We start from the raw sequence: 13,461 nt of genomic DNA, 5'->3' as shown, positions 1-13,461 counted from the left end.
GGCTGCTCTCAATCCACTCATCATCCAGCCTGGATTTGTGCTTGGGATTTCCCCAACCCTGCAAATGCAGGACCTTGCCCTTGGCCTTGTTGAACTTCCTGAGCTTTGCACGGTCCCACCTCTCCAGCCTGTCCAGGTCCCTCTGGATGGCACATCCCTTCCCTCCAGAGTGTTGATGGCACCACATTGCTTGGTGTCATCGGTGAACTTGCTGAGGGTGCCTTGTTACCACGGTCCATGTCTCCAACAAAGATTTTAAACAGCGCCGGTCCCAACGCTGACCCCTGAGGAGCACCGACCGTTACAGATGTCCACCTGGACATCGAGCTATTGACCACAACTCTTCCAGTGTGACCATCCAGCCAATTCCTTATCCCTTGAGTGGTCCATCCATGAAATCCATGTCTCTCCAATTTAGAGACAATTATGTTGTGAGGGACAGTGTGAGATGCTTTGCACAATTCCAGGTAGGTGACTTTGGTTGCTCTTCCCTTATCCACCAATGCTGTAATCCCATCATAGAAGGCCACCAATTTTGTCAGGCACAATTCGCCCTTACTGGAGACCTTTTGGCGGTCACCAATCACCTCCTTATTTTCCATGTGCCTTAGCATAGTTTTCACATATATATACATATGGTTACACGCAGAGACACACATATATACATACACAAATGTACAAGACTGTCTTCAGAAGCCAGGCTCAGCCACTCAGTATGCCCAGTAGCTGAGAGTTTCCCCTGCATCCAGATCTCCCCAGCTGCTGGTATCTGGACATATGAGCCCGAGATGGAAATCCTACTGCTTTTGGTGCTATGGACCATCATACACATGCAGCTGGCTAGGACCTTCCAGGGGCAGGAAGACTCTTGTAGGACAGTTTTCTAGGTTTGATGGGTCTCCTAGGACAGCTTGGGTAAGGTGTTTGTTCCTTGGCAATTTGTACTTAGGGTCATCATCCCCCCTCCCCAGTTATTATACATACTCACATATGTATATCATACATATATGTATACACTATATGCATATTTTTAATGTTAGGAAATGGGCCTTTGATGGGCTGGTGCTTCTCTTCTGATGAGCCTGGCATCAGCCAGAGTGGGTTATTAATCATGTTTCCATAATTTCTCTGTTGTCTTTGTATGTGCAGATGAGTTTATCATTTCACCTAACAGTGTTGACCCTGCTGTAGCTGTGCTGTACCTATTATAGGTACTGCACTACTGAAAATCTATTTCAGCTTTTGTTTATGCTCTGTATAAAATGCTAATAAAAACTTCATATCTCCATAGAATTTCCCGAATGGAGAAATATAGTAGGTAGACAACTTTTAATATGTCCCAGTATTGGATTAGAGCCCATAAATGTTAGCTAAAGTTGGCATTTATTATGTAAATAGCACAGAAAGGAGAGATGATTGGGTTCATAGGTAATTAGGTTGTATTCATAGGCAATAACTAACTCATGTAATTAGTGGTGTATGGGCCTAAATTTTGATGAAATATACATCTGGTTCCTTTAAAGATCCCAAGATTTTATTACTTTGTTCAAAACCTTTATATATTACCTTCAGTTACCCCCATTTATTTAACATGCAGGAGAAATGTATGTGAAAAATCAGAGCGCTGTGACTGAACTGATTCTTGTAGGATTTTCTGCCCCCTATCACTTTCAAATTCCACTGTTCCTGATGTTCTTGGCCATTTCCTTGTCAACAGTGTTTCAGAACTCAACAATCATCACAGCAGCTTTGGAGAGATCATATTTGCACACTGCTATGTATTACCTCCTCTTCGATTTGTCTTTTCTAGACATTCTGCCATCATTGATGATTTCTTCTGTAATCCTGAACCTCTCCTGAAACCTTCCTGTGGTGACAGACTGGCAGACTTTGTGACAGCAATCATCGTTTTACTGGGCTCATTAACAAGGACAATCATCTCCTACATACACATCTTCTCCACTGTGCTGAAGATCACATCTGCCTCAGGAGTACAAAAGGTTTTCTCTACTTGTGGTGCTCATCTCTTTGTGGCCTCTTTCTACTAGGTACTGTCATATTCATCTGTATGAGAATTTCACAGACTTTTGATACCAAGATGGTTGTGAATGTGCTGACCCTGGTGGTCACTCCTTCACTGAATCCATGCAACTACATCTTGAGGAATGAGAAAGGGAAAGAGGCCTTGGGAATTTTCTTCACACAACCCACAGTATTTCATGAAGGTAGGACTGCCTAAGCAGCATAATCCATTCTCTCACGTCAGATACCTTCCTCGGGAAAAGGTGAACTGACCTTCAGAAGAACCTTTCCCTTCCTTCACATCCAGACATGGAGGAAGTGTTCATAGAGACATTATGTTAGGAGTGAGACTGAAATCCCTTTAGCAAAGCTGTCAGCCTTGTAGAGGTCTTGGCTGGAGTCAGTTGTCTGCACGACGTTTATACTCAGTGGGAGAGGTGGACCCTTCCACAATTTAGAACATCTTGCTCTTTGCAGTGTGTCAGAACCAGGTGGAACAGACGACAGAAGTGCTTGCTTTTCTCCACTGACTGTAAAAGACATTCAGACCCCCAGACCGAGAATTCAGACACAGGTATTTTGACACAGAGGTACTTTGACAGCTAAACTTACCTGTATCTTACTACAACCTTGTAGGTATCTGCAAGGAGATGATAAACTGCAAACCAACTTACCACGTCCCTGAGTGCACAAATGCCCCTGCCCAGACTCTGCTATGGCCTCCACCCACAGTCTCTGCCCATGGGCCCAGGGTCTACATTTAAGATCTCTTGAGCTGGGCCTTGTATTAATCCTGATCAGGAGACCATTGCACGTTTAGGAGGTAGCGATGCATGTAATGGTTCACCTGAGGGAGTCCAGGCCCGTGCTGTGCTGAACATCCAACACGGCCACAGGATAAACTCAGCAGCTCGTGGGAGGTGAGAGGCAGCTTCCACTCAGCACCACCGCCACCTGCGTGGCCTTGACTGTGTCTAAAAGTCAAGCAACAATTTCTATGAGAACATCCTTTAGAAACAGAGTTCCTTTCTTGTGAGGGAATTATATAATAGACCAAGTGACCAAGAGGGAGAGCAACTTCCACGGACAGGATCTGCTCAGCACGCCATGGGAAATTCAGTCTCTTTCTGTATGAATGCAGGTTTCCAAGTGTCAGAGGGGACACAAGATTTGCTCACTACCCACAGTCATTGCTATTGTATTCTCTTAAAACAGCTCTTTCATGTAGCCCTTTGGTGTTGGGCCTTTCTTACTGAGATCCAGAAGGAACCTTCATCATCTCTCTCACCTCACTGCCCCTCCAACTGCAGAAGAGATGACACCCATCTTCCACAGTCAGCAGGAACACAATATACTGTTTGGGCTAGTAACTGGCATGACATCATTTCAATGGACATTAAGCATCGAAATAGACGCCAGGTAAACTCAGTATTGGTGTAAATCTGCATCCAGACTTGACTGTCTCCAGACCTGACTTTGACAGGCATGTACTGCAGCTCTTCGGATGAATCATGCAATGGAGATTCACTCCCCCTGCTCCTCCTGACCCCTCCCCAGCCCCACTGACCAGAACAGGGCCCAGATAATGGAATTAGATTTTTCTTACTAGATGTTGGTTATTTGAATCAAAACAGAAAAACTCCACTTGTAGTGTTGTGGGGATTTTGACCAAAGTGCAGAGAGAAGAGCAAATTATTACGGAAACTTGGGGGTTATATTTGATTAAAAGTGGAATTGCTGACTGATATCCCCACTGCCAGTGTTAAGACATCTCACTCAGTCCGAATTTCTTTCACCTGGCCTTAGGACTGTCTTTTCCCCACTCTCATCTTCAGTCATCGACTGTAGAGTGACCTCTGCATTGTCGTCACCTTCTGTGAACAGCAGAGGGCATGTGATTTTGTAGGGAAGAATCACCTAAGTGATGTAGGTGTCTTCTGGGTGATAAAGTAGGTGACTGCTTAAAGTGCTCTACCTTTCTTTGATTAAACAGCATGATTCACCCAAATAAAGACAGAAATAATTATCCATAATGGACAATGTTTGAGCAGTCTGAAGGGCCTATCTGAGATGGTATGATGAGTTCTCCCATGGAGGGGCCTGTCCCTCACCATTAATTAGAGAGACAGAATTAGACACGGGTTATGCACATGTTCTCTCCTCCTGCAGAGCCTTCTACCTGTGCCTAATTTATGTAATTTTTTTCCATACCAAATTTTCATCCCTGAAGTTAGGTGGGATCCGCCCCAAGAACATGACTGGTTAAAAAATAACAGGTTAAAATAGATATGCAAGAGCTCTAAAGGTCTGTCTGTACAGTTAGTTCCAGGAGCCAACAGGAGAACCAGAGATAGAGTTTTGTTGTCCCTAAACACTGAGGAAAAAGGAATGGACTCCTACAATTACAAGTAATCATTACCCAGCAGACTGTTTTCCACTGGGAACACAAACACATTGAAATACTCAAGGTTTGTGATGTGGCTTTTCCACAAATATTTACCGCGGCCTTCTCCTAATGGCAGGTGAGCTACCTTATTTTACTTCAGTCTTCTTTCTCTTCTTCAGAATGTTATCGTTCTTCTGCCACCTACACAGGGATTCTCTTTAAGGGGTGCTCATCTATGTGTGGGGGGACTGGATGGCTGGAATAGGAAAAAAATTCCAAGACCTTTATTATTCTTGAAAAGAACTGCTCCTCCTGAAGAGTGCCTGGGACAAAGGCAATTTCCTGGAGAGTGATCCATGTTCTTTAGTACTTTTTTGTTCTAAGTATTAATAGGAAGGGGTTGTAATGGCTGGGGGTGTCTCTGTGTGTGTGTGTGTGTGTGTGTGTCTTGTGTGAACATGCCCCATGCACAACTGTGTGCTTTGAGTCTGTTTTTTTCTTATTCACTGAATGTTATGTCCCCCATCCCATTCAGATTATGTCAGTGAAATAAGAGGAGCTATTTTAAAGTCTTCTCTGTTCTCTTTAATGTATTGTAAAAGAAAAACAAAATATTCGGAAAACTTCCCTTTAGTGTTTGAATAAATTATGACAGGAAAATTGCATGTGTACTGTTTGGTTAAAAGTTTCATTCCACAGAATCGTGGAGCAGTAGAGATTGGCAGGGACTTGTGGGGATCATTCAGTAAAACCCCCCACTCAAGAAGGGTCAGCTAGAGCACATGGTCATGTCACATCAGAGTTTGAGTATCTTCAATGAGGAAGATTCTTCAACCTTTCTGGGTAACCTGTTCCATTGTTGGACCAAACTCTACATACAACAACAACCACCACTAAACAAACAAAAACACCCCCTCTCTTATTTTTAAAAGGAATTTTCTGTATTTCTCTCTGTGCCTATTGCCTCTTGTGTGTTCATACTACACTGAACATGAGCTTACCCTGAGTGGGGAAACAAAAGGTAGCATGTGCTCTCAGTTGTACTTTTTTTGCGGACTTGTACTGCTTTTTTTTTTTTTTTTTAATACTGTGCAGGTGGGGTAGACATGGACACACACTGATAACTAATCATGTGTGGTACTGTGGAATGTATACAGGATTATCCGTGTTCAGTTGCTGATTCTTTTCTAGAATGAATCACATCCACATAAGGTTAGTAAGAGGGGCTCACTACCCCAAAAAATCGCTCTATCAATAAATTAATCATTTCTGTGTTTTAAGAACCGTCTTCTTTGCTTAACAGCCACTGTTAGAATAGCAGAGCTCAGCTGTATAATGGGAAAAAAATCCATTTCAGAGACTGGGACAGTAGAATCACAGAATCATCTAGCTTGGAAAAGACCTTGAAGATCATCTATTCCAACCATTAACCCAACACTGACTGTTCTCAACTCTCAGTGCTATGTCAGTGCTAGAGTACAGTCCCCATCCTAAAGGAACAGGAAAATATTCTGTTGTCATCAGTGCCACAACAAAAGTTGTTCTTACTTATCAAAGGCTATGTGAAGGGAACCGTCTTCCCTGCCCCCTCTAAACAATCTTTAGCTCTAGAAATACCTGAACACAGCAGTAAAATATCACCTCCTCTTCTGGGATATTGTCCTATTACAAAGCAATCTATATAAATACTTAATTTACTATTTTGCATTTCTCTAAGTTAAGTAGAAAACATATATGCTATGACTTCTGCAGTTAAAAAAAACACCTGAAGGACATGACCAGAAGGAACCGTACAGTGGTGACCTATCAGAGAAGAGGACAAATGAGCTAATTAGAAGCACTCTACAAATACCTAAAACATTAGTCTTCTAGTGAGTTCTGATGAAGGTATTTCCCACATGAGCTCTTCAGCTCCTATTCTGTGAAGAAAGTTTATTTGAAGGCCTGAAGGGGTAATGATTTGCTTTGCTTCAGATAACTTGAACATAAAGAGCAATGGATTAGTTGATAACCCTATTCTCCAATGGTATTGAATGGAGTAACAGATGAAGTAAAAACAGAGTGTATGTGTTCTAAACATCTCCATCGCTGTACATTCTTTGTGTGTGAAGTCAAAACAGCAAGTTTATGTAAACATATCTATATCTTAGGCTTCTGAATTGAGAGTAGATGAATACAATGTCCCTTTTTGGGTAAATAAAAGGTTGGTTGTGGGATAAAAGAAAATACTTGAGTGTTAAGGGAATGGGTGGTCATAGGGGAGTTGGTTTAAAACCTGTCATTTTAAAAAGGAAGGTTAAAATGTCATTTATTTCTCCTTTTTTACTCTGGTTGGGCTATGTACCCATCTGGAGGATTCATGGGATCCAAATTTACCTCTTCTCAATTTCTTTGCTAAGATAAGACAGTGGATGTGAAATTAGTCATTGGGATGAAAGAAGCATATGAGGGCATTTTGCACAGGAATTGCTAGTTCACAATGATCCCAATAAGATAGGCATGCAGTCTGTGTTGAGTATCATTAAAAAACCCTCTTTATTAGAGTTAACACTATAATCGAGAGGATAGCATAGATAAAGCAGCATCAGTTCAAATACTGGGAACCCCAACTGTGAAGCATCAAATGGGCCTCCAATCAACATGCAGCGCACCATCTGCATCCAGTCAATGAAAGGGTCATTTCGGTCATTTCGGTCATTTGAGTTAGCGTAGCATTTTTAAAAAGAAAACAAATATATCCGTCATTTCTGCTGTCAAACAGAATAGATGTTCACAGAAGAACTTCTTGCTGCACTGTTAGATAAAGGCAAGGCCGTGTAGCTGGTGTAATCTTTGGTACCAAGTGGGAGCTGCCCACAGACTCCTCTGCTACAATAAGCTTCTGAGTTTATCGTGCAGCCAGGGGATTTGTGTAGCACAGCACAGACCTGGGCATCCTCAGGGGAGGCATTATTTGTATCACAAGGCCCTCGATGTGCGGTTGTCCTGCAGACTGCTTTCCCCTTTGCACATTCAGCCAGTAGCAAAGCTGAGTGCCTATCCCAGAGACAAACACACAGGCACACACAGACATGCGCTCAAGCACACAGACATGTGCAGACAGACCCGGAGACACATACACGTGGTAGACACTGGTATGGCCAGTCACACAGACTCACATAACCAAGGCTCTGCTGTCAAAAGCAGCCACATACATGACCTACATCACACACAAGCACAGGCAGCAACATCTACACTTCCTCTAGCGCTGGCTGAGACTGGAGGTGACTAGTGGGGACACACACACGACACTTTCTAGGATCTCCAGGCCAAGATGGGCTGTGGTGGGTTGACCTTGGCTGGATGATAAGTGTCCACCATGCTGCTCTGTCAATCCCCTCCTCAGCTCAGCAGAGGGAGAAAATTATGGTAAAAAGCTCATGGGTCAAAATAAAGACAGGGAGAGATCACTCAGCAATTGCCATTGTAGACAACACAGATGACCCAGGGAAATTATTTTCACTTATTACCAGTGAAACCAGAGTAGGATAATGAGAAATTCCCTTCCTCCCAGGCTCAACTTTACTCCCGAATTTCTCTACTTCCTCCCCCAAGTGGCATAGAGGTACATGGAATGGGGGTTGTGGTCAGTTCATTCCACTTTTCTGCCACTCCCTCCTTCTCACACTCTTCTCCTGGTCCATCGTGGGGTGCCTCCCATGGGAGACAGTCCTCTACAAACTTATCCAATGTGGATCCTTCCCATGGGCTGCAGTTCTTCATGAACGACTCCAGTGTGGGTCCTTTCCATGGGGTGCAGTCCTTCAGGAACAGACTGCTCCAGTGTGGGTCTCACATGGGGTCACAAATCCTGCCAGCAAACCTGCTCCAGCATGGGCTCCTCTTCACATGGCCACAACTTCCTTTGGGTACATCCAAATGCTCCAGCATGGGCTCCTCCACAGGCTGCAGAGGGACAGCCTCCCTCACCATGATCTTCACCACAAGCTGGAGGGGAATCTCTGCTCTGGCACCTGGAGCACCTCCTCCCATTCCTTCACTGACCTTGGTGTCTGCAGAGTTGTTTCTCATTGTGCAGCAACTTTTCCCCTTTCTTAAATATGTGATACTAGAGGTGCTACCACTGTCACTGATGGGCTCAGCTTTGGCCAGTGGTGGGTCCATATTGGAGCTGTCTGGCTTTGGCACTGTTGGCCATGGGGGAAGCTTTTAGCAGCTTCTTACAGAAGCCACCCCCTGTAGCCCTCACTGCTACCAAAACCTTGCCATGCAAACCCCACTCCTCACCTCTGTGAATCACATATTTAAGAATGAGCATTAGAATACTCATTCACTATACAACCTCCAAAAACTTCCCTTACATTAACAAAAAGAATTCCCCACATCAAAATCAAAATAACATAATCATAACACCAACAAAAAATTGGCAATTTACACATAATACACACTTTGTCCCTTCACCACAATTACAACAACCCAAATTCCCCACAATCATTCTTCTCTTCTCTCTCTATCTGTGCTCAGTCCATGTTTTGTCCATTACCTCTCCCACTTACTAGTCATATCTGGAATTCCTCATGCCCCACACTGGGTGCGAAAAAGGACTGTATTGGGCTGACTCAGATGGAGTCAACTTTTCCCATAGTAGCCCTCATAGTGCTGCGCTTTGTATTGGTAGCTAGAAAGGTGTTGTTAACACACCCGTGTTTTAGCTACTGCTGAGCAATTCTGGCACAGCAGCAAGGTTGTCACTCCAACATTCTTCCCCTCACCCCCCAAGGCCAGTAGGCTGGGGATGGACAACATCATGGGAGAGGACATGACCAGGACAGCTGACACAAAGTGACCAAAGGGATATTTCAAACTGTATGACATCTGTTCATCAATAAATGTTAAGATAAAAGGCAGGGAGGTGGGGTTTGGAGTAGGGGGAAATTCATTATGATGGTTTGTCTTCTGGAGCAACCGCTACACATACTGAATCCCTATTTCCCAGGAAATGGCTGGACATCACCTGCTGATGGAAAGCGGAGAACAAATCATTTTTCTTTTGCTTCAATGCATGGTCTTTGCTTTTTCTTTATTAAACTGCTTTTATCTTGACCTGCGAGTTCATTTCCATCTTATCTCCTGACCCCTGTCCTGCTGTGGAGGGAGAATGATAGAGTGGTTTGGTGGGTTCCTGGCATCCAGGAAAGGCCAACCCACTACACAAGCACACACGTGTGCAGATACCCCAAGCACTGGCACAGCCTCTCTGGCCACCTGGCACTCCAGCTCAGATTCTAGATATCTGATCCACCCTATGGGTCCCCTGTACACGGGCTGGTCCAGTTTGATGCATCAAATGTGCAGCTCTCACACCCTTGTCAAACAGGCACCCCACACTTGCAGGAACCCCAAGGTGTGAGCATGAACCCTCTGCCTGCCTGATATCCTCACCCAGACCTGGTGCCTCCTACCTGCCAGATGGTCCAGATTGAAGTTTACTGGTGAATACACATGCACACCCCATGCACACTTGGTTTGGGGAAGATACAAACACTCACCCCTTGCAGCAGCCAGCACTAAGTACACAGGTTGTGACCTACAGTCCCACTTCTGCCACCAGCATAAAGCCCCTCACTCACCTCACTCACACCAGTCTTCCCCAGTAGCTGCTTTTAGGGACACACACGGCTGCTGCCACAATGGCTGGAGGCTGAGGCTGCTGGCTCTGGTAGCTGGCCCTGGGACTCACTGCCTCCAGTTGCTGACACCACAGGCCACAGGGTGCCCCCACCCCCAGTCTGACTCCAGTAGCTGACACTCAGTCCACTCACACTAGTCCCCCCAATAGCTGGAATTTAGCAATCAGGCACAGGGCCCAGCCAGTCGTTGAATAACCCTGGTTTACAGTTGACCAACATCTTTTATACCTCTTTATGTCTTCACCTTCTTTGTTTCCATTTCCCTACACATTGCTTCATCAACTGGCACAGCCCCATCGACCCCATCCAATGTTCCGGACCCTCAGGTTTGCATCACTACCAGTTGCAAAGTCTCAATTGCCTGTAGTTTCTTGATAGGTCATCAGAGTGGCTGACTTTTTTTCTGTTTTTTGTCTGGGTTAAGGGTCATAGGTCAGGTTTTACAACTCTTAATGTTTCTCTCCCTCTTTTTTGTTAATATACTAATTTGAAAAGGTCCTTAATCACACAGTGACATCCTCCATTATAAGACTATATTTCTCTGCAGTGCAGGCTGTAACATTTGTCACAGTCAGTCAGACATCTGTTATAGTCACTGGAGGGTAAAGCAACAACAAACCTTTTTGAGGACTGCCTTTCCATGTGCTGAAATAGACTGAAGCAGATCATGAGTTATTCCCAAAACATTTCTATATGCTTCTTTTCTTTCCTTGTTTAAAATCACAGAAACATGCAGGTGGGAAGGGATCTTGTTGTGACCAGCCATAAAGGTGTCCTGATTGTAAAGGGAAAGATTCTGACAGAGAAAATCTTTGCCAGCCTGGGAACTGTCAGCCTGGGAACAACACTTCTGAACCAGAAGCTTACTTGAGAAGTGAAGGTGATGTCTTTAAAGTACAGCTGGGTACCTAGAAGCTGGAGACATCCTGAGATGCCACCAATAAGCACAAAACCAAGGAGCTTTAACAGCAACTTAAAATCTGGAAAGGTGAAAAATAGTCTGAAAAAAGGGGAAAACATCCTGAGAAAGTAAGAATCCGTAACTGGCATTGGTTGTTCTAACTGCAAGAACTGGAAAAGAGTCTGGAAAAATAAAAAATAGTCTGAGAGTAAAAATTATAATAATCTATTCGCTGTTCCAGATGAGAAATAGAAATCAACAGCATCCATTGACTGCTCAAAGTGTCCTACACCCCATCATGTGTCTGTAATATACAAATTACTTATTTTTTACCCAAATGGGAACTTTGTGAGAACTTCCCATGCTGCAAGTACTTTTCCCTTTTCTACTCCTAAACAAGTCAAAATCTCTGCATGAACTTTCTATGAGAAATCCTAGAAAAGTAATCTGAGTATCACTAGGGACTCCTGGCTGACTCCAAACTCCATGACTAGGATCATCTTTGAAATGACACTGTTATTTTATTGGGCCCCCTTCTGGGGTCAGTTCAGTTTGTCCTTACTTCTGTGATAGTTTGTCCCCATTCTGAGATTGTTTTCATGCACTCAGTACTGATAAGATTATGAACATACATATATATGCACATATACATAATCAGTCGTAATTATATCTGCAGTTATGAGTAAGTTTACTAGTGATAAACTTGTAGTAACCTGTAATATTATATATATTGCTGCTGTTATTGATTATTGCTATTACTGATTGTTTCTATATTACTGATTGCTGATAATAATTTGTAATAGTTTTATATATATATATATATATATATATATATATATATATATATGCTCTATTAATCATAGATATACTTGCTTGTGTATTACAGAATCCTACAAATCAACAGTTGCAATCTCTATACACCCAACAACCCTTTAGGTTATGGCAGACCTCTGGATGTCTGTAGTCCAACCTCCTGCTCAGAAGAGGTCCAATTTGAGTTAAGTTTTTCAGAGTATTCTCCAGCAGAGATTTGGATGTCTCCGAGCATGGATCACCTCTCCAGGCTCCTGTTGCTAGGTTTAATCACCCTTATGATGAAAAATTAGTTTCTTTAAATCAAGTAGAAATCTTGCACATTTCAACCTGTGTCCCTTGCCTCTCATCCTTGCCCTGTGCACCTGTAAGAAGAGTAGGGATCTGTATTCTCTATGTTCTTCTGTCAGTTGTAGATACAAATAAGATCTCCCTGAGTCTTTTCCTCTTTTAATCCTGAAAAAAACAGCTTTCTCATTCTTCCATTGTACATCTTGTGCACCAGCTCCCTAATCATCTTGGTGGCTCTCCTCTGGCCTCACACAAGTGTGTGAGTATCTTCCTTGTTCTGGGGAGCGGAAAGATGGACACCACACTCTAGATGGGATCTCACAAGTGATGAATGAAGGGGAAGAATCCATTCAGTTGCCATGATGGCTTCACTGCTGCTAGCACAACCCACAGTGCAGTTGATCTTTTTCTGCAAAGGCATTCTGCTGACTCATATTCAGTTTGTCCACCCCACAGATGCTTGTCCACAAAGCTCTCTCCTAGTCAGTGAGACCTCAAGCTGTCCCATTGCATTGGGGTGATTTGATCTAAGATGCAGGGCTTGATATTTGCTTTTCTTGAACTTCATGAGGATCTTTTCAGTCTGTTCTTCCAGACTCAGAACTTCAATAACATTTCTGCCTTTCTTTGTATCAGATACTTCCCATAGTTTGGTGCCATTTCAAACCATCCACTCTATGTTTCACCATGGCCTCCAGCTGTTACACCTTCCTTGCCTTGTGTGCTTCAATCTCTTTTCTCCGTGGATTTTCTTCGAAGACCTGGCAATTTCCCCTTCATTTCCCCTGACAATACATGGTCTGTTCACCTGTTCCTCAAGTTGCTTCACCTCATGACTCAGAACCTTGTCTGAAATAGGTCACACAAGAGAGGACACTCCAGCCACAGCCCAAGACTCTACAGCAGTCTCCACACCCTGGAGCTCTGTCTGGGTCAAGGCCTCCAGTGTGCTTGGGCATTAGCAGCAATCAGTGCCAGAGAAGTTCCCTGCAGCATGTTGAGAACAGTGTTGCATGGTCTTCAAGTAGCTCCAGGCTGTGTTGAACAGATACTGGATGTTTCTGCATTTCTGTTTCCCTAGCTGCTGCAGTTTCTCCTCTGATATTTTCCTTCATATGAAAAATCCAGGTGAAAACTACATGGACACCCAAGATGAGATTTCCATGAGAGACAATTCCATTCCAGGTAGACCTGAAACCATTTTGGTGCTCTCGACAAATTCTGGAGGGGAGAGGGAGATGTGCAGAAGTGGTATGTGCATTGCCATTTATCTCCAGGTTGGAGAACAGTCCCTGGCTCAGGATTTTCATTTTGCAGTATTAGCATAATCCCAGACTCTCGTTATAATACTTGAAAAT

This window comes from Athene cunicularia, assembly GCF_003259725.1.
Source record: "Athene cunicularia isolate RWA chromosome 11 unlocalized genomic scaffold, athCun1 chr11_part3, whole genome shotgun sequence".
Classification (NCBI taxonomy): domain Eukaryota; kingdom Metazoa; phylum Chordata; class Aves; order Strigiformes; family Strigidae; genus Athene; species Athene cunicularia.
The sequence above is the reverse complement of the archived record's forward strand: the minus strand, read 5'-3'. Positions refer to the sequence as shown.